Here is a 6,626-nt window from a genome sequence, read left to right on the forward strand (position 1 = left end):
GTCTTTATAGAAACGTGTGTTTTCACTGCTGGAATACCCTAGCCCTCAACATCACTATAACCCTAGGTCCAATCTTAACCCTAACCGGATCTCTAACCCTAGCCCTCAACATAACCCTAACCCTAGGTCCAATCGTAACCCTAATTGGATCTCTAACCCTAGCCCTCAACATAACCATAACCCTAGGTCCAATCGTAACCCTAACCGTCTCTACAGAAGGATGAAATACGTGTGTTTCTCTCTGAAAGAACTCTCAGCCACTATTCTTTTGCTTGGCCCTTCCAAGTCTTTGTAGAAACGTGTGTTTTCACTGCAGGCATAAGTTATAGGATGCATTGTTTCAATCTCTTGCAAGCCTCATGTTGTTTCTTAGACAATGTGGAAAAACAAGGAGTATGTATCCCGAATCACTTGAAATCCAGGAAAACGCACACTGCATCAGTCTTCTTCAAACACGTTCTATCTCCTAAAGTGTTTTGAACTTTCAACAAACCAGAAAAGAAGGGCATTTTGCAGTGAAATTCAGAATGGCATGTACAAAAAGCCATTTCTTTCGGTTGCAGAGTTCAAAAGCATGATTGTCTTCATGTTTTCGATGAAACCCTTACATTTCCAATTTACCTGAGTTAGGACTTTCCCAAAAAGATGTGTTTGCGTGTCTGTGTTGAAAGGAGCTCTCAGTTGTGTATTCAGTGCTGTAGAGTGACACACTCTACACAGGATACACAGCGTTTTGAGAGCACCAACATGCTTCAAACTGAAACTGCTACAAGGTGTGTGTAGCATGCTGAATGAAGACTTGTCATTTCAAAGAAAGAAGAGGAAACCAAAATCCAGGTAGTGAAACGAGCACACCAGTATACGAGATGTGCATGTGGAAACTTTCAAGCAGCAGCTCTTGTGGACGCTTGGAAACAGGGCTGTGAAAAACTTTCGTACAAAGCGGATTTGGCCAAAGTTGAAAGACCTTCCAAAACCAACCCTAAATAACTTAGCCAAACAATGAAAGTTCCAATAAGCTCCTGCAGGAAAGGTGCATCTATGACACAACCCCCGAGCAGGTAGCTACATTCTGCACAGTACAAAATGCATATGAATTCCAGCAAGAAAACTCACTCCAGAAGGATGAAATGCATGTTTCTCTCTGAAAGGACACTCAGCCACTATTCTTTTGCTTGCTCCTTCCAAGTCTTTGTAGAAACGTGTGTTTTCACTGCTGGAATAAGTTTTAGGATGCATTGTTTCAATCTCTTGCAAGCCTCATGTTGTTTCTTAGACAATATGAAAAAACACGGATTATGTTTCCCAAGTCACTAGAAATCCAGGAAAACGCACACTGCATCAGTCTTCTTCAAACACACTCTATCTCCTAATGTGTTGTGAACCTTCAACAAACCAGAAAAGAAGGGCATTTTGCACTGAAATTCAGACGGGTATGTACAAGAGTTCATTCCTATTGGTTGCAGAGTGCAAAAGCATGATTGACTTCAAGTTCTCGATGAAACCCTTACATTTCCAAGAGTAAAGAAGTAGGACTTTTACAAAAAGATGTGTTTGCGTGTCTGTGGTGAAAGGAGCTCTAAGTTGTGTATTCAGTGCTGGAGAGTGACACACTCTACACAGGTTACTCAGTGTTTTAAGAGCACCAATATGCTGCAAACTGAAACTGCTACAAGGTGTGTGTAGCATGCAGAAAGAGGGCTTGTCATTTCAAAGAAAGAAGAGGAAACCAAAATCCAGGTAGTGAAACGAGCACACCAGTATGGGAGATGTGCATGTGGAGAGTTTTAAGCAGCAGTTCTTTGTGGGCTCTTGGAAACAGGGCTGTGAAAAAATTTCGTAAGAAAGCGGATTTGGCTAAAGTTGAAAGACCTTCCAAAACCAACCCTAAAGAATTTAGCCAAACAATGAATGTTGCGATAAGCTCCTGCAGGAAAGGTGCTTCTATGACACAGCTCTCGAGCAGATAGCTACATTCTGCACAGTACAAAATGCAAATGAATTCCAGGGTGAAATCTCACTCCAGAAGGATGAAATGCATGTGTTTCTCTCTGAAACAACACTCAGCCACTAGGACTTTGTTTGCTCCTTCAAACTCTTTGTAGAAACATGTGTTTTCACTGCTGGAATACGTTTTGAGATGCCTCGCTTCTATTACTTGCAAGCCTCATGTTGTTTCCCACACAATGTGGAAAATCAAGGAGGATGTTTCACAAATCACTTGTAATCCAGAAAAACGCACAGTGCATCACTCTTGCTGAAACACGCTCTTTCTCCTCTGCGTTGAGAACATTCAAAAACCAGAAAAGAAGGGCATTTTGCAGTGAAATTCAGACTGGCATGTACAAAAGTTCACTTCTATTCTTTGCAGAGTGCAAAAGCATGATTGACTTCATGTTCTCACAGAAACCCTTATATTTCCAAGTGACCTGAAGTAGGACTTTCACAAAAAGATGTGTTTGTGTGTCTGCTTTGAAAGGAGCTCTAAGTTGTGTATTCAGTGCTGTACAATGACACACTCTACATAGGATACTCAGCCTTTTGAGAAGACCAACATGCTTCAAACTGAAACTGCTACAAGGTGTGTGTAGCATACAGAAAGAAAGCTTGTCGTTTCAAAGAAAGAAGAGGAAACCAAAATCCAGGTAGGGGAACGAGCACACCAGTATGGGAGATGTGCATGTGGACAGTTTCAAGCACCAGCTCTTTGTGGACACTTGGAAATAGCGCTGTGAAAAAATTACCTAGGAAGCGGGATTGGGCCAAAGTTGAAAGACCTTTCAAAACCAACTCTAAGGAAGTTACCCAAACAATGCATGTTGCAATATGCTCCTGCAGGAAAGGTGCTTCTATGACACAACCCCCGAGCAGGTAGCTACATTCTGCACAGTACAAAATGCATATGAATTTCAGGCTGAAAACTCACTCCAGAAGGATGAAATGCATGTTTCTCTCTGAAAGAACACTCAGCCACTATTCTTTTACTTGCTCCTTCCAAGTCTTTGTAGTAACGTGTGTTTCTCTACTGGAATATGTTTTAGGATGCATTGTTTCAATCTCTTGCCAGCCTCATGTTGTTTCTTAGACAATGTGGAAAAATAAGGACTATGTTTCCCAAATCACTTGAAATCCAGGAAAACGCACACTTCATCGATCTTGCTCAAACACGCTCTTTCTCCTAATGTGTTGAGAACATTCAAGAAACCAGAAAACAAGGGCATTTTGCAGTGAAACTCAGTCAGGCATGTACAAGAGGTCATTTCTATTGGTGGTAGAGTGCAAAAGCATGATTGACTTCATGTTCTCCATGAAACCCTTACATTTCCAAGGGACCTGAAGTAGGACTTTCACAAAAAGATGTGTTTGCGTGTCTGTGGTGAAAGGAGCTCTCAGTTGTGTATTCAGTGCTGGAGAGTAACACACTCTACATAGGTTACACAGCGTTTTGAGAGCACCAACATGCTTCAAACTGAAGCTGCTACAAGGTGTGTGTAGAATGCTGAATGAAGACTTGTCATTTCAAAGAAAGAAGAGGAAACCAAAATCCAGGTAGTGAAACGAGCACACCAGTATAGGAGATGTGCATGTGGACAGTTTCAAGCAGCAGCTCTTTGTGGACACTTGGAAACAGCGCTATTAAACACTTGCGTACGAAGCGGGATTTGGCCAAGGTTGAAAGACCTTCCAAAACCAACCCTAAATACCTTAGCCAAACAATGAATGTTCCAATAAGCTCCTGCAGAAAAGGTGCTTCTATGAAACAACCCCCAGCAGGTAGCTACATTCTGCACAGTATAAAAGGCATATGACCTCCAGCATGCAAATTCACTCCAGAAGGATGAAATGCATGTTTCTCTCTGAAAGAACACTCAGCCACTAGGCTTTTGCTTGCTGCTTCAAAGTCTTTATAGAAACGTGTGTTTTCACTGCTGGAATACCCTAGCCCTCAACATCACTATAACCCTAGGTCCAATCTTAACCCTAACCGGATCTCTAACCCTAGCCCTCAACATAACCCTAACCCTAGGTCCAATCGTAACCCTAATTGGATCTCTAACCCTAGCCCTCAACATAACCATAACCCTAGGTCCAATCGTAACCCTAACCGTCTCTACAGAAGGATGAAATACGTGTGTTTCTCTCTGAAAGAACTCTCAGCCACTATTCTTTTGCTTGGCCCTTCCAAGTCTTTGTAGAAACGTGTGTTTTCACTGCAGGCATAAGTTATAGGATGCATTGTTTCAATCTCTTGCAAGCCTCATGTTGTTTCTTAGACAATGTGGAAAAACAAGGAGTATGTATCCCGAATCACTTGAAATCCAGGAAAACGCACACTGCATCAGTCTTCTTCAAACACGTTCTATCTCCTAAAGTGTTTTGAACTTTCAACAAACCAGAAAAGAAGGGCATTTTGCAGTGAAATTCAGAATGGCATGTACAAAAAGCCATTTCTTTCGGTTGCAGAGTTCAAAAGCATGATTGTCTTCATGTTTTCGATGAAACCCTTACATTTCCAATTTACCTGAGTTAGGACTTTCCCAAAAAGATGTGTTTGCGTGTCTGTGTTGAAAGGAGCTCTCAGTTGTGTATTCAGTGCTGCAGAGTGACACACTCTACACAGGATACACAGCGTTTTGAGAGCACCAGCATGCTTCAAACTGAAACTGCTACAAGGTGTGTGTAGCATGCTGAATGAAGACTTGTCATTTCAAAGAAAGAAGAGGAAACCAAAATCCAGGTAGTGAAACGAGCACACCAGTATACGAGATGTGCATGTGGAAACTTTCAAGCAGCAGCTCTTGTGGACGCTTGGAAACAGGGCTGTGAAAAACTTTCGTACAAAGCGGATTTGGCCAAAGTTGAAAGACCTTCCAAAACCAACCCTAAATAACTTAGCCAAACAATGAAAGTTCCAATAAGCTCCTGCAGGAAAGGTGCATCTATGACACAACCCCCGAGCAGGTAGCTACATTCTGCACAGTACAAAATGCATATGAATTCCAGCAAGAAAACTCACTCCAGAAGGATGAAATGCATGTTTCTCTCTGAAAGGACACTCAGCCACTATTCTTTTGCTTGCTCCTTCCAAGTCTTTGTAGAAACGTGTGTTTTCACTGCTGGAATAAGTTTTAGGATGCATTGTTTCAATCTCTTGCAAGCCTCATGTTGTTTCTTAGACAATATGAAAAAACACGGATTATGTTTCCCAAGTCACTAGAAATCCAGGAAAACGCACACTGCATCAGTCTTCTTCAAACACACTCTATCTCCTAATGTGTTGTGAACCTTCAACAAACCAGAAAAGAAGGGCATTTTGCACTGAAATTCAGACGGGTATGTACAAGAGTTCATTCCTATTGGTTGCAGAGTGCAAAAGCATGATTGACTTCAAGTTCTCGATGAAACCCTTACATTTCCAAGAGTAAAGAAGTAGGACTTTTACAAAAAGATGTGTTTGCGTGTCTGTGGTGAAAGGAGCTCTAAGTTGTGTATTCAGTGCTGGAGAGTGACACACTCTACACAGGTTACTCAGTGTTTTAAGAGCACCAATATGCTGCAAACTGAAACTGCTACAAGGTGTGTGTAGCATGCAGAAAGAGGGCTTGTCATTTCAAAGAAAGAAGAGGAAACCAAAATCCAGGTAGTGAAACGAGCACACCAGTATGGGAGATGTGCATGTGGAGAGTTTTAAGCAGCAGTTCTTTGTGGGCTCTTGGAAACAGGGCTGTGAAAAAATTTCGTAAGAAAGCGGATTTGGCTAAAGTTGAAAGACCTTCCAAAACCAACCCTAAAGAATTTAGCCAAACAATGAATGTTGCGATAAGCTCCTGCAGGAAAGGTGCTTCTATGACACAGCTCTCGAGCAGATAGCTACATTCTGCACAGTACAAAATGCAAATGAATTCCAGGGTGAAATCTCACTCCAGAAGGATGAAATGCATGTGTTTCTCTCTGAAACAACACTCAGCCACTAGGACTTTGTTTGCTCCTTCAAACTCTTTGTAGAAACATGTGTTTTCACTGCTGGAATACGTTTTGAGATGCCTCGCTTCTATTACTTGCAAGCCTCATGTTGTTTCCCACACAATGTGGAAAATCAAGGAGGATGTTTCACAAATCACTTGTAATCCAGAAAAACGCACAGTGCATCACTCTTGCTGAAACACGCTCTTTCTCCTCTGCGTTGAGAACATTCAAAAACCAGAAAAGAAGGGCATTTTGCAGTGAAATTCAGACTGGCATGTACAAAAGTTCACTTCTATTCTTTGCAGAGTGCAAAAGCATGATTGACTTCATGTTCTCACAGAAACCCTTATATTTCCAAGTGACCTGAAGTAGGACTTTCACAAAAAGATGTGTTTGTGTGTCTGCTTTGAAAGGAGCTCTAAGTTGTGTATTCAGTGCTGTACAATGACACACTCTACATAGGATACTCAGCCTTTTGAGAAGACCAACATGCTTCAAACTGAAACTGCTACAAGGTGTGTGTAGCATACAGAAAGAAAGCTTGTCGTTTCAAAGAAAGAAGAGGAAACCAAAATCCAGGTAGGGGAACGAGCACACCAGTATGGGAGATGTGCATGTGGACAGTTTCAAGCACCAGCTCTTTGTGGACACTTGGAAAT

This window comes from Miniopterus natalensis, chromosome 4, assembly GCF_054644295.1.
Source record: "Miniopterus natalensis isolate mMinNat1 chromosome 4, mMinNat1.hap1, whole genome shotgun sequence".
NCBI lineage: Eukaryota > Metazoa > Chordata > Mammalia > Chiroptera > Miniopteridae > Miniopterus > Miniopterus natalensis.